This window comes from Herpailurus yagouaroundi, unplaced genomic scaffold, assembly GCF_014898765.1.
Source record: "Herpailurus yagouaroundi ecotype Mexico unplaced genomic scaffold, PumYag 165, whole genome shotgun sequence".
Classification (NCBI taxonomy): domain Eukaryota; kingdom Metazoa; phylum Chordata; class Mammalia; order Carnivora; family Felidae; genus Herpailurus; species Herpailurus yagouaroundi.
The window spans coordinates 3989121-4010569 of NW_024412406.1; the positions used below are offsets into that span (position 1 = coordinate 3989121).

At 34.7% G+C, this 21449-nt stretch overlaps 1 long non-coding RNA gene across 1 annotated transcript in view; it reads right to left on the minus strand.

Annotated features, from left to right (window-relative positions):
- Nucleotides 1-1678: 1678 nt before the first annotated feature.
- The window catches only part of LOC121038052 (uncharacterized), a 322789-nt gene continuing 303018 nt past the window's right edge, over nucleotides 1679-21449 (minus strand). The window contains exon 7 of the long non-coding RNA XR_005794118.1: nucleotides 1679-2809. This is a non-coding gene — a long non-coding RNA (uncharacterized LOC121038052). The remainder of the gene's footprint in view (nucleotides 2810-21449) is intronic.

The following is a 21449-nucleotide window of genomic DNA, read 5'->3' on the forward strand; positions in this document are numbered from 1 at the left end:
TTTAATATATATAATGCTTTCTGAAATTTGCTTCATTGGAAAATAGATTAAAAATTACTAATTAATAATTTATAATTACCCCTTAAATTTAGTCAGCATATTTCTTCCTTCTTATAAAGTCGCAACCTCCATTTGACTGAATTGACAGTGCCCATCAACAAATTTATCAGCTCCAGGAATTAACAGAATATTGGCCCTGGGGATGAAGAATTGGTGTAATTGTTCAGGTAACCCACCATTTGCGCTCTGAATGTAGATGAAAACATCATTTTGGATTTGGATATGGCTAGGGATACTTACTGACACCTATGTCATTTTCAGATGTACTTTAAAAAAATTTTTTTAATGTTTATTTATTTTTGAGACAGAGAGAAAAAGAGCATGAACAGGGGAGGGTCAGAGAGAGGGAGACACAGAATTTGAAACAGGCTCTGGGCTGTGAGCTGTCAGCACAGAGCCCCACACGGGGCTCGAACTCACGGACCATGAGATCACGACCTGAGCCGAAGTCGGACGTTTAACCGACTGAGCCACCCAGGTGCCCCATCAGATGTACTTTTGAGTCCCGTTGCAGAAAGATGTATTTGACATAACTTGACACAATCTCTAGTGTCTCTCTCAAGCCTTTTATTCATCACAACATGTCCTCTACTAATAACTGGTGTGGAGCAAACAAGATAACAAGTGTGGAAAAGCTCTGAGGTTGATATATCTGCCACTTCTTGTTTCCCCTATTTCCATTACATTCTCTTACAACTGGAAAATTCCTCCACTTTTGTTTAAAAAGATGAAGAACTTTAAATATATAGTTTCAATAATTCTAAATCTTGATTCCCATCCCAGACAAACTTTATTCCTATTCTTTGGGTACCTTGCTGCAAGGTGTTGAAGGTGTGGTACAAAGACAAGGTAACCCATGTGCTTTGTGTTTTGAGTTAAGCACATTAAAATGTATATCTACATACTTGTATTAAAATATAGCAAAAAATTAAATCACTAAAAATAAATATTTCAACTAAAACATGGCAAAAAAAAATGACAACTGATCCAGATGCTAGAAAAAAAGATCTTTTTGAAATGTTTCTTTCAAAAATTGGTTGATACTCATTGATAAGCTGCCTTTGATTCTTAAATTAATCTGAATTCATCTATCCATATTACGTTGATTTATAAGTCATCTCAAGTTTCTTTGGGAGCTCAAATTTCAAAAACTATACATAATACAAGTTTATCATTTCTAAATAAAATCTAAAAAAATAACGAGAATCATGTCAAAGATGAACTATTACTATCATGCAAGAACAATTTTTTTTAAATATGAAAACTTAAAAAAACCTTAATTCCACTTTCAACCATGACAGAACCTGCCTTGATACTAGCCTTCTTTCCATAAAAGCAAGAACACTGGAAAAGCACGGAACAACTCTTTACAGATACTGAGAAAACACACAATGCAGGGCTGTGATCCTTAAGAAAAAAAAGAAGAAAACACTAAAATCTCCCACTTTTTATAGGCGGACATTTACCAAACTCTGAGCAGAGAGGAGGACCTAAGCAAGTATAGCAGTCTTGCTAGACTATGGGATACAAAGATAGGAGCTGAAGGAGACGGAGTCTGAATTCTAGCCACCTGTCCTGAGAAGCTTAGAAAGTTACACCTCGAGGGAGTGCGCATGTTCTTCAAATCCAGGTGATGTGGCAGAACCAAACTGTATTTTTTGTCTCTTCAGATCTGAAAAATCATTTAGAGCAATGCTGACTTCTTTGCCTTGTAGGAGCTTCTCTTTACCAATTTTGTCTCCTCTCCTACTGAGAATAAGCAAACATCCCCTAGTTCATAGGAGGTAAAAGAGAAAACAACCTGCAGAATGTTGAGGCCCAACTCAATTGGTTTGCCTACTCTTTGGAAACGCAGCCTCTCATCGTTGCCTTAATTTTCATTTTCCTCCTAATAGATATCAATTTTATACAATTAAGTTTCTCCCCAAAATACACTAGTAACATGTGACAGAGAAAATCCTTGAGTTGCCTAATTCTCAAATTTAAAAAATCTGAGGGTCTGGACCAAAAGAGACGGAATATCAACTTGGAGTCGAGATAACACACACACTGACAGTAACGACTAAATCCAAAGGCGGCTTCACTGAAGAGAAAGCATTTTAAGATTTTTAAAAAATCCCATAAGATCCCAAAAACGTCCTAAGTGTCACTAGCAGTTAATAAAGTTATTCACGCAGAAGTGTATACAACAGAGCACTGCACTTTTTATATTTTCTTTTCACTTTTTGGCGTGGGATGTGACACGGTATCAGCTTCATTAAACAAAATATTTGTAAAAAACATAAAAAAAAAAAAGTCTGTACCTTTCATGCCACTTGAGGAGGATGAAGCGGGAGTGGGTGCACGGATGCGTCTTGCTTCCAGGGTTGATGGAGAACTCACCCTGGTTGTGGCCGATAATCTCAGACATGATTCCCATAATGCTGAAGGTCCCTTACAGACGCCCACCAGGTTGTCCACCAAACTAAGCAGGGGGAACACGTCCCTCAGCTGCCTCCTCACCACGGGGCGCTTGCCCCTCAGCTGCCGCCACTTCTTGGCTTTGCGCAGGCGCTTTCGTAGGGAGCGCCGCGCCGGCCGCCAGGCGAGGTCCAGTCGCCGCCGCCTGAGGGCGGTACAGCTGCATCCGGGGCTCTTAGGCTTGTCAGTAACCTACGGAGGTCTGCCCTGCCTCAGGTGAGCTCGCAGGTGTGCTTCTTCTGCTTCACTTTTGCCATGTTGTCAGGTTTGTTTTCGAATGTTAGTTTTCCTATATATATAAAGGAGGAAAGTGCATGAACGTATTCTCTATATACACTTCTAATCTTAACAACGAATTTATTTTTTTTAAGTTTATTATTTATTTTTGAGAGAGAGGGCAAGCAGGGAAGGGACAGAGATAGGGAGAGAGAGAATCCCAATCCCTGCACTGTTAGTGCAGAGCCTGAGGCAGGGCTCGAGTTCACAAACCAACCAACCAACCGTAAGATCATGACCTGAGCTGAGATCGAGTCAGAGGCTTACCCGACTGAGCCACCCAGGAGCCCTTTCAATGTTTTTATTTACTTTTGAGAGAGAGAGAACGAGCAGGGAAACGGCAGAGAGAGAGATAGAGGATCCGAAACGGTCTCTGCGCTGAGAGCAGGTGAATGTATTATTTTTACATTCAAAAAGTCAACTATGATCGATCAAACTCTAAACTAGCTGTAGCCAATAGAAATATAACACATCTATGTAATTTTCAAACTTTTAGTAGCCAAATTTTAAAGAAACGGGTGAAATTCATTTTAATGATGTATTTTATTTAACCCAACATATCCAAAATATTATCATTTACACAATATAAAATGATTAATGAGACATTATTAATCAAATACATCTGTCATGTTCTCTACAACACAGTAATGTTGATGCAGTGGTTAAAGTGAAATGTAGTCCCATTAAAGCAATACTTAATAAGGGAAAGTTTTTTAGAGTGGTTTAGTTTTTCAATTGAAGTTAGAACTAAATAAAATTTAAACTTCAGTTCCTTCAGTGTTATTACTCGCATTGGAAGTGCTTCATGGCTGCATGTGATCAGGAGCTACCATCCTGAACAACACAGTTCTAACCTCCCTTGATGATGGAAATTAGTGATTTTCAACAGTCAGTATGTCACTTTTCGAGACGTGTCTGTCAGAGAAATGTCTCCCTCAACAGAGAGACACTGTTGAGAATCACCAGTCAAAATGAATTTTCAGTTGTATATCAGAAATTTTTATTAATTTTCAAAACAATAAATAAGTTAATTAAAATAATTAGGAATAATTCTGCAAATCTTTTTTTTTTAATTTTTGTTAACGTTTATTTATTTTTGAGACAGAGAGAGACAGAGCATGAACGGGGGAGGGTCAGAGAGAGAGGGAGACACAGAATCTGAAACAAGATCCGGGCTCTGAGCAGTCAGCACAGAGCCCCGACGCGGGGCTCGAACCCACATACCGCGAGATCGTGACCTGAGCCGAAGTCGGATGCTCAACCGACTTAGCCACCCAGGCGCCCCAATTCTGCAAATCTTAAAGTCAATTCTCTTGTCATTCTGCCAAATATCAGTACTTCAAAAACCTTTGAGTTTAAAAACCCTATTTTATTTAAAAACATTTACCTTGTACACACTTTGGGTTTCATATTCTCACTATACCAATTATTGAATTTCATCAAGACCCCAGAACATTGGCCATTTCATCTATTCTGGATGATCAGCCTCCTAGTGACTGCATTTTTATCCTTGTTTGAACCAGACTCTGGTCCATTACTTTTAAGTACTCTCTATCTACAACCCGCATACCACTTTGTTATCTTATCCTTCTATTACACTGGATCCATATGTTACCACCAGAAAATCACTCCATGCATTTGCTTTCTCTGCTTCTATATGCACACTATTAAGCACTGCTGGGAAAAATTGTATCTCTGTGCCAAAACAAGTCTCTGTTCATGTTCAGTCAATGATCCTTCTATTTGTTCTCATCTGTAAATTCTATCGGCCCTTCCACATCGCAGGGTTTTCATCCCTTTAACATTTTCCTCTTTCTCCACTCCATCCCCACACTCATGCACACCTCCATGCCCTTCCTTGACAGAGAAAATGTATCTCCTTAAATTACAGCAAATTTAGAAACCAAGTAGCAGAGAAATTCCAACCTCTTACCTTTACCCACAAATGAATTTATCTTCGTATACCTCTTTACCTCCTTTTAGATCTCACTGAAAGAAGTGCCAAGTTATCTGTTCAAAGTTTACTTTGAACTTCAGTAAAACTCTTAACCCTTTCAGAGACCTTTTTCCTAAGTATCTTATCCCTTTTGTTTTCTAACCTACAAATCATCTCTGCTGTGTTCAACAAAACATAACAAAAATTCCCATTTTTATGTGTATATTATCCTTTCTCCTTTTCTTCACAATTGGGCCCCAAGGGGGAAAAAAATATTCTCCCTGTATTGTATGACTCTCTTTATCTCCTCTTGATTCCTAGCTACCTTTCCACCTAGCTTATATCCCCACAACTCCACTGAATCTGCTCTCAGTGAGGTCAAGGTTATTGTCCCTTGTGCCAGATGCATCACACACTTCTAAGTACTTACTCCACCTGACCTGTCTGTGCCATCCGATTAACTCCTCATTTCTCCTTTGGCCTTCCTGACACTGCTTTTTGCTAGATTTTTCTCAAATATCCTGGCCACTTCTTTTCAGTCTTTGGTATTAAATCTTTTTATGATTTCATATTTTAAAAGTTATGAATTTTATTAATGTAAATTTTAAATAACATCCTCAATAGTATAATATGAAAAGAGAACATGGTGGTTTTCTTCTCAAAATCATTCAGCCTATTGACTCGATGAAGAAAATTCACCAAGCCAAATGAACTGATTTGCTTTACCAAGAGCTTATACTCTTGGAAATAAAAACTCTATTCTTCAAATGTGTCCTGAGAGAAAGTTATGTAAAAATCTTAATAGCGATATAATCAGACTATTACTACACAATTGCACCATAAAGAATACCAGTCATGGATATAATCATAGAAAATTGCCAGACAATTGCAACATTAAAATGCATCAATCATAGATACAATCACACAAATGACTACAATCAGTAGTAAAACTTAAAGCAATTACAACTTTTTAAGGAATTATTGTGTGGGAAAATTATTTAAATAGCAATACCATGTTTCTAACTTTTAAATAAATGCAAAAGAATGTCTCTGATACATGAATGCATCACCAACAGAAGGGCACTTCTGTGGTAACCTCCAATTTCTTTCAAATGTCCTGGCCACTTATATATCAATGTATCTAAATGTCAAATCTCAATTTCAAAGAAAAGATAGATGCTAAAAATGTAAGAAATAATGTACGTTGGTATTAAACAATTGTAATTGTGTCCTATAAAAAATGATTTGTAAATTCATTCAGGAGATGCCATCAAAATTATAAGTCATTTAAATTAGTTTTCTAAAAGTGACTTTCTAACTGTTGCAAATAGATACGAGAAATTAATAATACTGTATAAAAAGGAAAAATGTAACTTAAGAGAAAATTAAATGACCAGAAGTTTATAAAGGGGGGGGAGTATGCAAATCACCCTATCTATTCACATTTTAGATGTCTTAAATATTTTTCCTTTTAATTTATTTGTTTGCTGCTTTTGGTCCTCTTCATCCCTACTGACAGAAGTATAACAAACTTAGCTATGTTTGATTTGAGCCTCCTTGGTTAAATGAAAATTCTATTCTGTTGAAATTACCCAGTGCAAAGTTGCTATGAACCTATTCTAGCCAGATAGTAGGTCAGTGTGAGAGCCATTCACTTGTTTTAATGTAAATATGGAAAATTTAAATAAATGTAAAGAATCCAAAATTCCTTACTGATGGAGTAATTTTCCCTAAATATATCTGAATTCTTTACCCAAGAGGAAAGGAGAGTTGTATGTGACTATACAGGGCAGAAAAAGCCACAACAGAATTGTCACATCTTACAAGCTTAAGACTACCAGGACCAGAGGATCACCAGGAAGTGGAATTTATGGCCAGAAAGTCTCATGAAAGGTTGCAAATAGATACAACTTAGATCAAGATAATTCATGATACCAGTCCTGCATCAAGCAATAAGCTAAAAATGTGTATTTTCTTCCCTTTCATATGTCTCCTGCTTTGAGTGAATCCCTGTTCCCACAGACTAAATAGAAACTTACTTTTATTGTCAATTCAGCTACTTTGATAGCTAAATAGGCTTTCTTGATCCACCTTGAGAAAATACTATTATGTAAGTAAATAAGCATGTAAATAATATATAGCATATAAGAAAATACACAATTCATTTCAAATGGGCAAATTACTAGTAAATCCTTGTTTTAAATTCTACACTATCAGAAAGAAATTCCCTTAGCTATGATTTTTATTTCAAAAGAAAATATATTAGACACATAAACTGGGATATCTTGCTTTGGAAAATTAAATATAAAGCCTTATACACTGAAAAATGAGATATTAAGACCTAACATTGGAACCTGGAAACATAAATGCGTCAAAGGACTTCAGATGAAAAAGGCAATTTCACTCACTTTCCTCCTCTCCTGAATATCAGTGCTATCATTTATTTAATGCCACTAAACTAGCTTGTCAGTTTTTTCTTGTTACTTTATATTGGCAAACATAATAATGTACCCAATTCTTTATGGAGTTTTGTTTATGTGCCAGGCACTTTACCAAATGCTTTGCATATGTTACCTCATTTAATCCTTCCAGCAACCCCTTTGAGAATTCATCATTTTCCCTATTTTACAGATTAGGAAATTGCAGCTTGGAGAAGATGAGTAAAACTAATTGTCAGAAAAGGTAGAAAGCAAATCTAAATCTGTCTGACTCTGAAGCCTGAATTCTTAACCTGTACAGTAGATGTCCTTCATGAATGACTAAGTTATATCAGCTTAGTTACTGGGAAAAAGTAATTCAACTTTCAAAAGAATATTGCAATGTAATTAAATATAGGAATTTCTAATAATTTGAAAGCATTAATAATCCAAAATTGAGGGTTTTACAAAATAACTAGCAAATTCTCTTCAAAAATGTCAAAGTTATGAAATGCAAAGAAATTCTAAGGAAGTCCACGTTAAAAAAAATAATAAAAAAATGTTAGGATGTCCTTGGAACCACAGTAGAGGGGACAGCCATCTTGCCAGCGCAACCCAACAAAAAGTCCCTAGTAGTAGCGTTCCAGAAGGAATTGGAGGTCAACCAATCACCAAGCGACAGCACGACCTGACGCGAAAAAGGCCCACCCGGACCTAAACCCGGAACCACAGCAGCTTAAAAACCCCACCCCACCACACCTGGGTACGACTTCCCTGACTCTCTCTCTCTCTCTCTCTCTCTCTCTCTCTCTCTCTCTCTCTCTCTCTCTCCTCTCTCCCTGAGTCACGGAACCTCGCCCGAGACCTTAGTTCCCAGATAAATCCTTGGCTGCTAAAATTTTTTAGCCTCTGACTCCTATCTTTACCCTGCCTTACGCCTGACCCGAGAGAAAGAGAGAAAGAAAGAGAGAAAGAAAGAGAGAAAGAGAAAGAAAGAGAAAGAAAGAAAGAAAGAAAGGAAGGAAGGAAGGAAGGAAGGAAGGAAGGAAGGAAGGAAGGAAGGAAGGAAGAAAGAAAGAAAGAAAGAAAGAAAGAAAGAAAGAAAGAAAGAAAGATGGATGACAACTTCAGGAGTTATCCTGGAATGGATTTGTGACAGAGGGAGAAAAAAGTACCTATTAAGAACACTGTTAGGACAATGGAAGAAATTTAAATATGGACTGTGAATTAGATAGTAGTCTTATGTCAATGTTAAGATTTGTTTTTTGTAATTGTCCTGTAATGTATAGGAGTATTGCAACTCTAAGTTTGAAATTATTCCCAATTATATCAAAATTAAAAGTGGCTGATAAATAAAAGTAACCAAAGGCAAATAGGAAGAAAACAATAGAATGATTGATAAAACTTTATAATTTTTATATTCTGATAATTATATACACTAGGTGATTAAGGAAGAAAATTAGTAAGTATTTTACTATTTGATAAAAGAATAGTATGGATTCCTTGTAGCATATCTCCAGGGGCATCATAGTTGATTAGTATTTTTTTTTTTTTTTTTAAATTAAAGAGAATCTCTCAGGGTCTTGCATAAGAAGATTTGGCTAATACTTTAAGAGTTTATTAACTTACGCTCAAACTAATCTTGAATTACAATATAAATCCTTTGAAAGAATATTGATAGTCATGTAAATTCTGTATAAATTCATTGCCACTGTATTTTAAATATTCTCCCTTGATATCCTTAATCCCCGTGTATTATAGACCAATGCTGATGTCTTAACAAGAATGGAAAGAATACTGATTGTTAGTGGTTTTGAATGATACCTAGCTTCAAGCAAAGGTGCAAGATGAGAAAAGGTAGGAAAGCTAAAACTAAAGACTATTTTCCAAAATGATAAAAAATATACAAATATAAAATTATAAAGATGTACCTCAATCTGTTGCTAGTAAAGTACATCTAAGGATATTCAGTATCATATCTTTTTAATTTTGGGATGAATATGAAATTATTTTCAGTTAAAAGAAAAAAGTGACATGAGTCCCCTGTTGGTAATGTACTTTAAATATTGCTATTTGGGAAACTTAGAAAACAATTAGACTGTGTAATCATATCTGAATTTAGTAGAGGATCTGAGTTTAGTAGGAGGTAATTTATAAAAGTTCACATACTAGACTACTTCCTCTAAAGTTATCTTTTAGGGGCTCCTGGGTGGCTCAGTTGATTAAGTGCCCAACTTTGGCTCAGGCCATGATCTCACAGTTTGTGGGTTCAAGTGCTGCGTCAGGCTCTGTGCTGACAGTTTGGAGCCTGGAGCCTGCTTCGGGTTCTGTGTTTGCCTCTCACTCTGCCTCTCCCCAATTCATGCTCTGTCTCTCTCTCTCTCTTAAAAATAAATAAACATTTAAAAAAACTTTTTGGGAGGCACCTGAATGGCTCAGTTGGTTGAGTGTCTGACTTTGGCTCAGGTCATGATCTCGTGGTTTGTGGGTTCAAGCCCTGCATCAGGCTCTGTGCTGATAGCTCTGGAGCCTGCTTCAGATTCTGTCTCCTTCTCTCTCTGCCCTCCCCCTACTCGTGTTCTGTCTCTCTCTCTCAAAAATAAATAAACACTAAAAAATTTTAAAAAACATTTTTTTTAAATACTTATCTTTTAAAACAGTTTTGAGTAGATTTTGACTATATCTTTAAAAAAGATACATGAAGCAAATATGTCAAAATGTCTGGTATATCTGGGTGCAAAAATAGAAATGTCTATTTTCAAACCCATAGAAATGGGTTTCTTTTAAAATTAAAAATTGTTTTGGGGCGCGTGGGTGGCTCAGTCAGTTGAGCCTCTCACTTTGGCTCTGGTCGTGATCTCACAGTTGTGAGTTCGAGCCCCACATTGCGCTCTTTGCTGACAGCTCGGAGCCTGGAGCCTGCTTCAAATTCTGTGTCTCCCTCTCTCTCTCTGCCCCTTCCCCGCTCACACTCTGTCTCTCTCTCTCAAAAAATAAATAAACATTTAAAAAAACGTAAAAAAATTAAAAATTGTTTAATTTCAAATAATAGTTTCTTAGAAGAGTATCACTGAAAAATGAGCTGGTATTAGGAGAAAAGCAAAAAGTGATTATCTATTCTCAATCCTTGTTTTAATTTCCTATAAAATGCTGGTATTTGTGAAATCAGGAATCCAAGGATCAGTCAGGACCTTCAATTATCTATGTAATATTTTAACCTCCCTAGACTTGCAAATCTACAAAATTATGATATCTTAGATTCCTTTTAACACTGAAATTGATTCTCACACATACCATAGAAACATTAGCAAGAGAACATGGTTAAAGACAGGATTATTGGATTGGTATCAGCAGAAATTTGCCAAAACTAACTTAAGTCAAAATAAAATGGAGAGACAGGAAAGGCAGAAAGTTTCAGCATCATTAAGTGAATTGTAACCAGGACCTACCTGAAGAGCAAAGACCACACTAAGCCTTCCCCCCACCCTCTCTTTTAGACTATATACTTTCATCTTTTCTTCTCTGTGTATGTCTACTTCATTTTTATCTTTCTCAGCAGACTGCCTTTCTCTTCTTTTTCATCTACCTGACCAAATACAGCCTCTACAACTTCATCCTAACATTAATCATTGATTGAATAGCCAAGTATACAATCATATCAGGAATAGCAAGTCTTGTCTGACCATCTATTACAATGCAATTATGGTCTCTTGGGCCATGGCCCAGTCATCAAGGCTGCGGAAGCACAATTTCTAATTGCCAGATTCTCCCAAAAAGAGGTCCAGAATTTGGGAGAAAATAAGGCTCAATTCTCTTGCCTCTTCATATGTGATTCCCAATAAATAAGGATACAATTAAATGATATTTAATATTTCCTTGGACACTATGATTTGTAAGGGAAAAATTTGCATGAGCTTTGTAAGTTTGTAGACTCAGAGGATCACCATTAACTGATGATTGATATTAACTATCCACAGATGTAAGATCCTAAAATTGAGGAGTTGAGCTTTTAGAAATAAGTAAAGGGCTAAATTCTCTACGCTGTAAATTTCTTCTCAAAGACTCTCTGCAGGTATTCTCATCTAAAGAGAAAAATCATTAAGACCTCTGCTGAATGTTCTGAGAATATTATCTTTCAGATACTTGTTCTAAGATTATTCTATGATTCTTATATTATTCTAAGATATTTTCAAGGTTGTTATCCTTCAGATTCCTAGATTGTTCTTGTTTATTTTATCTGCAATTAAATGCACTTAAGTTTTAGTTTTAGAATTTATTATGCCTATTAAACCATATCAGAAACTGTTGGTGCCTTAATCAACAATCATCTCATACCCTTTCTTCCTTTAAAAAAGAACAGAGTTTAAATATCTGATGCTTCAGGGCAAGAAAATATTGATTTATCTAAAATACATCTTGATAAAATTACATATGATCTTATGAAATTTGGACAAGGACATGAAGGAAAAACAGTAGGTTTGGGGCAGAGAGGAAAATGTAAAGGACCTGAGAAAGTTTACCTCACTCTAAAAAGGGGACACAAGAAAAGGACATTCTTCTGGCCTTGATCATTTCTTACTTAGAAATATTCTCCAAGTGTGTTTAGACTGTGAAGGGGTAAATCCGAAAACAAAATTCAATATGGAAATGTTAAGTTTAAAATAACCTGTGCCTTTGAGAATAATAAGTCATGGGAGTAACCCAACTTAGCCTTTTTGTAGTGAGAGATAGCAAATCTAACTCATGTTTAACCCAGCCTAAGTTGTGTTATCTGTTATTTGAGCCTCATCATTCTATCAATTTTACCGAAGTAGTATTCTTAGTAGTTTTTGCTTATTTGTTTCTTGTACAATATTTTATTTTATTCCATTAATTTTATATCACAACTTCTGGAGGAGTAAAGTGAATGGGAAAGGGGGAGGCACACATTGGAGACTCCATTGTGAAGGGCAAGAATGTAGAAAATTTGTTTTTCTAAAGAAAGAAAAAAAAAGAGATGACAGAGTCAGAAGTCAAATCAAAACCTTTTTCCTTGAAATTAGCGCTATCCATTAAATAAACTGTACTTCAATATATTAATAGAAAAGAGAATAATGCCTCAGTGCCAATCCAGAGTAATTTTTTAAAAACATTGAATCAACAGAAAATTGTAGATTTACTTCCATACAGAGCCAATATAAAAAGAAAATAAACAAGGAGAATCAGAACATCTCAGATTATAAAAATTCTCTCTAAAAAAGTCAATAAGCAACTTAATTAATTTACTAATTAATTGAAGTAAAACTTCAACACTCCAAACTCACCTAAACAACCTTAAGTAAATGCTTTAAAAAACTTGAATTATGAATTCTGAAATTCAGAACAGAAATGGACACCTAGGTTAATTCACTAAGAAAATATTTTTAATATTAGGATAAATATTAACATGTCAGCATGTGAAATGAGACTTGATCAAGCTCGGGCAATAAATTAAAGAAAAAGACAAAATCATCTTAAAATACAAACTAAATTATATAGTCACCAAGAGAGAAAAGCTTAAACTCCAAAGTTAATAAGGAGCATTTAGGGAAGTCATGATAATAACTGAGAGAAAGATCAGAATAATGAAAGAACATGTTCAGAGAGAAACTGATGAAATAGAAAGAGAGGCAAAAAAAGATAAAAGGCACAATTGGAGATGATAAAGAATAAAATGAAATAATTGAAAATGTTTTAAACCATAATTCAAAAATTGAATCTATCACCAAGTATCTAAAAAAATCTGCCCTTTAATGTTTAACTCCAATATCTTTCTTTAAAAATAAAGAAAATTATCCTCAGAAAATTCATTCAAAAAGACCGTCTGAAGTCAGTGAAGGAAAATTCCGATGACATGAGAATTTTAGACAAAGATATCTAAACCAAGACAAAGGCAGGACAGGTTATGTTTCATAACTCAAGGAAAGAAAGTGTGAGCCAAAGGCTTTAAATCCAGCAAAAGTGTTTTTAAAGTGTCAAGTCTATACAAAACTGTGTAATCATGGGGTGCCTGGGTGGCTCAGTCAGTTGAGGATCCGCTTTCAGCTCAGGTCATAATCTTGTGGTTTGTAGATTTGAGACCTGTCTTGGGCTCTGTGCTCACAGCTCAGAGCCTGCAGCCTGCTTCAGATTCTTTGTCTCCATCTCTCTCTGCCCCTCCCCCACTCATGCTCTGTCTGTCTCTATCAAAAAATAAATCAGCATTAAAAAAATTTTTGTTTTAAAAAGAAAGAAAGAAAACTATGTAATCATAAAAGAACTCCAGGAATACTCTATGAGCCTTCCTACACAATCCTTTACCAGTTCACTACAGTCAAGAGATGATTGGAGCAAAATAAGTCAGTCACAGAAAAACAAATACCATATGACTTCACTTATACGTGGAATTTAAGAAACAAAACAAATGAGCAAAAGAAAAAAAAGAAAAAGAGAGAGGGGAGGCAAACCAAGAAATATACTCTTAACTATATACAAAACAAACTGATGTTACCTGAGGAGAGGTGGGTAGAGGGATGGGAATGGGTGATGGGGATTAAGGAGTGCACTTGCTGTGATGAGTACTAGGTATTGTATGAAGTGTCAAATCACTACATTTGAACTATAGTACACCTGGAACTAATAACACACTGTATGTTAGCCAACTGAAATTTAAATAAAAACTTAAAAAAAAATAAAATTAGTGATAAAAAAAGGGCTGAATTAAAGCACCTTTTAAAATGTGAATTGTTATCTTTTAAGAAATCATTGCATAGGAAAAAATTAAACTGTAACATCTTTGAAAGAATGTATGAAACATTGTTAGGGATATTTATTTTTGATTATAATTATTATTATTGAATTGTTATTCTTATTTTTTGTTGTGGGCCGAGGCTGTGGTGAGAAAAGATTGTAACAGGACCTAATTAAAAGGTAATGGAAAAAAATCATCTATTATTATAAAGTAGTCTTACTCGTTGAAACATGTAACCCCATTATACTAATGAAATAATGATAACACATTTCATATAGTAGACTCTTTTGCTGCGAAAAAAAATGATTGAAGAAGCTTTAGCAAAAGGGCTGATTTTGAGCTCTAAATATATTTAGTTGTAGATCTAAGATTAAAACAAATTGGAATAGTTGAAGAACAAGGTAAGAACAAAGATAAAATAGCCATTGAAACAGAAGGATTTAATAATGTTATAAAAACCCTTTACACAACCTTATGCAAATAAATGCCCAAACTTTGATGAAACAAATAACAACTCAGCAATATATAATTTATCACACTTGATAATAATAGAAAGATTAAACAGATAATTTCCATAAAATCAGACAGGGAGAAAGAGAAAGACACAGGGAAAGACAGAGACAGAGTAGAAGAAGAAGCAGAGATACAGAAAAAGTGAGAATTATTAAAGAACTACCCTTGGAAAAAGTTACTAGGTACAAATGATTCTATACAAAATAATATTACATTAAGAAAATAATATATTATGACTAATTAAAGTTTAATAATTGTGAAGATAAAAAATGTTTTATGATACTATATTGATAGATATAAAAAGAAAAGATATACAACTATCTCTATAGATTAAAGCCTGTGATAAAATTCAACATCCATTCTTGAATAAAATTTACTCAATATTATAGAAATATATACATGTACATATAATACTGTATACTCAGCCCTAAAGCCAGCATCTTAATGTGGAAGAAATAGAGGCATGACTATCAAATTCAAGAACAAGGCAAGAATACTATCTATTTCCCCTCTTACTTCACAATATATTGCAAGTATTGACCATGAAATTAGATGAGAAGAAATAATTAAGACCCATAAGAATCGGAAAAGAAAAAGTCCAAAAAAATAAACTCCAAATGGATCAGTGATATAAATATAGAAAATCCATACAATTACTAGAGAAAAAACACAAGTGTATTCTTTATAAGCTATATTTTTTAAATGTCTAAGTATAACTCAAAATTCCAATACAATAAAAGGAAATACTGAAAAAAATTCTGCATGCTGTACCCCAACACCCCCCCCAAAAAAAAACCACTGAAACAAAACAGATATCCTAGAAGGGAAAATACTTGCCATATATATCACAGCTAAAAGGTGATCATTCAGGGGAAAATAATAAAAATAAAAATAAGAGCAAAAAAGTATTTTTTTAAAATTTTTTAAATATTTATTTTTGAGAGACAGAGTATGAACAGGGGAGGGGCAGAGAGAGAGGGAGACACAGAATCTGAAGAAGGCTCCAGGTTCTGAGCTGTCAGCACAGAGCCTGACACAGGACTTGAACCCATCAACTGGGATATTATGACCTGAGCTGAAGTAGGACACTTAACTGACTGAGCCACCCAGACGCCCCAAGTGCAAAAAATATAAATAGCTTACAAAAAGAGACATAAGAGACATACAGGTGACCTTTAAACATACAAAAAGATATTTAATCATCCATGATTTTTGTTTGTTTCAGAGAGAGAGAGAGCGCGCGCGCGCGTGTGAGTGCAGGCAGGGGAGGGGCAAGGGAAAGGGAGAGAGAGAATCCCAAGCCGGCTCCATGCCTAGCACAGAGTTGCAAGATAACCTGAGTTGAAACACAAAAGTTTGAAAACACACTCTGTTTGAAGGCTGTAGGAAATAAATACTTTCATGTATTACTGGTGTGAATACAAAATAGATCTAGCTCTATGGGAAGACTTTGGCAGTATCCAAAACAACTTCCTACATGTTTACCCTTTCTCATAAAGAATTCACTTTAGGAATTTACCCTTAAGAAACACAAAAATACAACTTAAAAACATAACTCATAAATAGGAGATTGATTCTGCAGCTTTAAACAAAACTATGAAAAAAGTTTCTATGAACTCATGTTGTGATTTTCAGTATAGGCTCTTTTGTGAGAAATTAAGTTCCATAAAGTATAATGTACTACTTTTTTGGATAAAAAAGAAGTGTAGAAATATTTAATAAGTAATGCCTTAATTAAAAAAAAATACAGGAAGTGAAAACCTGAAGCCAGTGAAATTAACTTCCTGCCAATGTGGGGGACAATGGCAGCATGGAAATGGATACAAAGAAAGAACTTGTCACTTGGAGAAATCCTGATTGCAAGGCTAAGGCAGGAAAAGTATAAGGTAAGACTAGATGGTCTCCTTGTTTACAGAGAGTAAGAAATTTCTTTAGAAAATCATGGGAATATATCTAAAAGATCCTGAAGCCAGCTTGAATAGGCTCCCACTGGCCAAATGTGGAACTGTTTGGGTATCAATATGAATAAGAACATGATTCACTGAAATGAGAAAGGAACCTAAAGTCTATATTGTTGTTAAATAATAACAATTACAAAGTGAAGAGAAGGGAACGCTCTTCCTTATGGACTAATATCAATTAACAAATGCTGAAAAAATTATAGAACTTAAAATGTATTCTTTTTCACTTATCAAAATAATAACAGAACTAATGGGTGCTGATTATGTTAGTGAATATATGCAGAACATGATATTCATACCCTCATAAAGTTGTTCCCTACAGATTACTTATTAAAAAGAACTTGTGGGGGTGCCTGGGTGGCTCAGTTGGTAAAGTGTCCTGCTTCAGCTCAGGTCATGATCTCACAGTTGATGAGTTCGAGCCCTGCATCCAGCTCTCTGCTGTCTGCACAGAGCCCACTTCAGATCCTAGGAAAAAAATTCACATTGAACTGCATTCCTCCAGTTTAGAACCATTTGAGCTTCATTGTCTAAGATACTGCTAAGATGCTGTCAAGATGGTGTCTCTCTTACTTCAACTAGTTGTAATAAATTTAGCTTTCATATAAATTAATAATTAACAAAGCTTTGCTTTATTAACAGACTAAAGGGAATTTAGTTGTTAAACTAAACACAATGTGTTTAACTAAATACAATGTGTTATTCTTAATATACTCCGGATTAAAACATCTATTAAGGATTTTATTTGGACAATTGGAGGAATTTTAATATGGACTATATATTAAATAATTGTATTTTTCAGTGTTAAATTTCCTGATTGTGATAATTTTATTAAAGTGGGAGAATATCCTCATTTTTTGAAGGTACATTCTCAAATATTTGAGAAAACAAGCAAATGTGATTAAATGTTATCCTTTGGTGAATGTGCTATTCTTATAACTCTTAAATCGATTTGAATTTTTCAAAATAAAAAATTGTGAAAAGTGATGCAAAAAACTTGATAGTGATATGAATATAACTGTACTTTAAAATTCTGGTTTTAAAATTCCTTAATTAGAAGATTTCTAACATTTGAGTTCTTTTGTTTTTATTCTTTTGTTTTTACACTTTATTTCTATATTAATTGGCAAATTTAAATGATTTTTCTTATTTTTCAAAATTTATGTTAAAACTGGCATCTCAACTTAAAAGTGATTCTTAAGTAGTCTTGGGAAAAATACACATAGCTATTTTTGAGTTGTTTTAAAAATTCGTATTAAAAATATTGAGATTTTGTTACCTAACAAGTGAACCAAAATACTTCCAGCTTAGCAGATGTTAAAACATTTATGAGAAATAATCTTTGACCAAAATGTAAAAATATCCCTTATAAGCATCAGCAAGTCTCTCTCTTTTCCTGGCCTTATATGACTCACTTAATGGATAAATTGCTCATGCCCTGGGTTTCCTGCTGATTAGAAGCTGCTACTAGCACGATGCACATGAGAAAAATTGCAAATGTTTCTCAGAGACCCACAGAGCAATGTTTTTCCAACTTTAGAGAACATTGCCAAAAATATCTACCTGAATTATAGGCGCCTGGGATGGATATCATCAGAACACATCGCAAAATTTTAAATTAATATCATTTCATTTGTCATGTCGTTACAGAAACTGCCCACTGTGAGGTGGTCAGTCGAGGAGCATAACTACTAAGACCATCTAAGCAAACAGAATATCTAGTTAGATGTGATTTTTAAGCTGAAGAAGTTTATATAAAAATGTAGAGACTGGCTTTTGTTCTGCACAGACCATGATTGGGAGGACAAAAACTTTTAGAGCTTTCTTTGTATTATCTTTAGCTTTATCCAAAAAAAAAAAAAAAAAAAAGATTCACAGTTATTCCTTAGCATACACAAAATTTGACCTAAGATACTATATATGCCTGTGAAAAGAGACGCAACTAAGAAAAATATCAGAGACAATATTAAAAAATGGAGTGGTAAGAGGCATAAGAAATAGAGGAGTTAAGAAACCAAAATGAAGAAATGTGCCTATTCCTTCCGAGTATTTTAGAATTCACACTTTATGAATCTCATGATCTATTTAAATAAACCCAAAGAAGGATTCAGTAGATGATGGCAGGTAGTTTTCCAAAATGTTCTGCAAATTTTCTCTCATGTCTGAGCTTCAGTCACTATTCTCTCTGCCATGAAAACATTCTTCTAACATCTACTCCTTTACCACTCAGGTTTTGGCCTAGATCTGAGAAATCTCTGAATAATCTTGATTGCCCATCCAAATAATCTTATATTACAAAGGGCATTCCATTTTCATAATGTCCTGGAAATACTGATCTACTTGTCTGTTTGGTCCAACACTTCCATGAATAAAGAGGTTTGCATTCCTCATTTAAATTCTTAGTATATTGTCTGCAACCCCAATAAATCTTTGTTGAATGAGTGCATGAATGAATGAGTGGACAAATGCCTCTTTGTTTTAATTCTAGTACAATTAACATACAGTGTTACATTAGTTTCAGTATAGTGTTTCAGTATATTGGTTTCAATATGGTGATTCAACAATTCTGTACATCTCTCAGTGCTGATCACCCTAAGTGTACTCTTAATCCCTTTCACCTATTTCACTCATCCCCTACCCACCTCCCTTCTGGTGACCATCAGTTTGTTCTCTATAGTTAAGAGTGTATTTGTTTGTTTCTTTTTTCTTTATTCATTTGTTTTGTTTCTTAAATTCCACATATGAGTGAAAACATATGATATTTGTGTCTCTCCAATGGATTTATTTCACTTAGCATAATGTCCTCTAGATCTATGCATACTGGTATAAATGGCAAAATTTCTTTCTTTTTATGGCTGAGTAACATTACATTATAGATACATACCACATCTTCTTTATCCATTCATCTATTGAGACACTTGGGCTGTTTCCATAATTTAGCTATTGTAAATAATGCTACAGTAAACACAGGGGTGCATATATCTTTTCAAATTAGTGGTTTTGTATTATTTGGGTAAATACCCAGTAGTGGAATTACTGAATCATATGGCAATTCTATTTTTAATTTTTTGAGGAAACTCCATACTGTTTTCCACAGTGGCTGCATCACTTTGCATTCCCACCAAGAGTGAACAAAGGTTCCTTTATCTCCAGATCTTCACCAACACTTGTTTTTCATATTTTTGATTTTAGCTCTTCTGACAGGTGTGAGGTGATATCTCACTGTGGTTTTGATTTGCATTTCCCCGATGATGAGTGTTGTCAAGGATCTTTTCATGTGTCTGTTGGCCATCTGTATATCTCTTTGGAGAAATACCTTTTTGTTTTTAATTGGATTATTTGGGTTTTTAGGTAATGAGATGTATAAGTTCTTTGTATAATTTGTATACTAACCTCTTATTGGATATATCATTTGCAAATATCTTCTCCCATTCGGTAGGTTTTCCTTTATTTTTTTCTTTTGCTGTGCAGAAGCTTTTTATTTTCATGTAGTTCCAGTGGTTTAGTTTGGCTCTGTTTCCCTTGTATCAGGAGACATATCTAGAAAAATGTTGCTATGTATGGCTAATGTCAGAGAAATTACTGCCTGTGTTCCTTTCTAGGATTTTAATGGTTTCAGGTCTCACATTTAGGTCTTTAATCCATTTTGAGTTTATTTTTGTGTGCAGTGTAAGTAAGTGGTCCAGTTTCATTCTTTTGCATGTAGCTGTCCAGTTTCCCCATCACTGTTTGTTGAAGAGACTTTTTACCATTGCATATTCTTTCCTCCTTTGTCATAGATTAATTGACCATATATTTGTAGGTTTATTTCAGAGCTCTCTACCATTCTGTTCTATTGATTTATGTGTCTATTTTTGTGCCAGGACCATACTGTTTTGATTACTACACCTTTGTAGTGTATCTTAAAATATGGAATTGTGATGCCTCCAATTTTGTTCTTCTCAAGATTACTTTAGCTATTCAGCATTTTTTATGGTTCTGCATAAATTTTAGGGTTATTTGTTCTAGTTCTGTGAAAAATGCAGTTGGTATTTTGACAGGGTTTGCATTAAATGTGTAGATTGCTTTGGGTAGTTTGAACATTTTAACAAAGAAAAATTTTAACAATGACAAATACCTCTCTTTAATTGCCATACTCCTGTACCAAAAGGGTCTCCATTGCTGATGCCACCAGTAAATAGTCTAGGGTCCAAGATGTCTAAAAGGTGGCTTCATTGTGATAAGGGTTCTCTGCACAAATAAATAACATCACTGACCCTCTTTTCACATTTCTCCTACATGGATTCCAGAATATTGCTGATTTATGATACCAATGCCATTTTAATGAAGTCACTATTTCAAATATTTTTATTTAATTGGTATTATTCTGTACTCTTGCAAAAAAAAAAAAAAAAGGAGAGAAAGAGAAAGAGAGGGGAAATGGAAACGTTTAAGGCTAAAGGTTAATATGATCAACACAGGCCCCAAATTGCCAATCTTCTTTATCAACGCTTATTTATTTTTGGGACAGAGAGAGACAGAGCATGAACGGGGGAGGGGCAGAGAGAGAGGGAGACACAGAATCAGAAACAGGCTCCAGGCTCTGAGCCATCAGCCCAGAGCCTGACGCGGGGCTCGAACTCACGGACCGCGAGATCGTGACCTGGCTGAAGTCAGACGCTTAACCGACTGCGCCACCCAGGCGCCCCCAAATTGCCAATCTTCTTTAATCCTACCCTATTCTAAGATTTATTTTCCTGACTTTCTCTTTGTTAGAATGAGCTTTTGCTTAGAAGTTTCCTGAATCTTGTACAAATAGACTCCCACGTCCTCCAATCATAACCATACTTAAGTGACCTTGTATGACTATTATTTAGGTTCATATACAAATTCTACTACCAGAGATGGTACTATTAAATACTGTTGTTACCTTTACAGTTAGCACAGTACTCTCATTATAAGATTTACATTTATATTTCTCCCTTCACGATAAAAAAATACCTGAAAAAGAGCTTAGAAAGATTTTAGCAATAAAGAATGTGATATTTACAAATGACATTCATCCATTCATTTGTTCATTCAGCTATTCACTCAGCAAT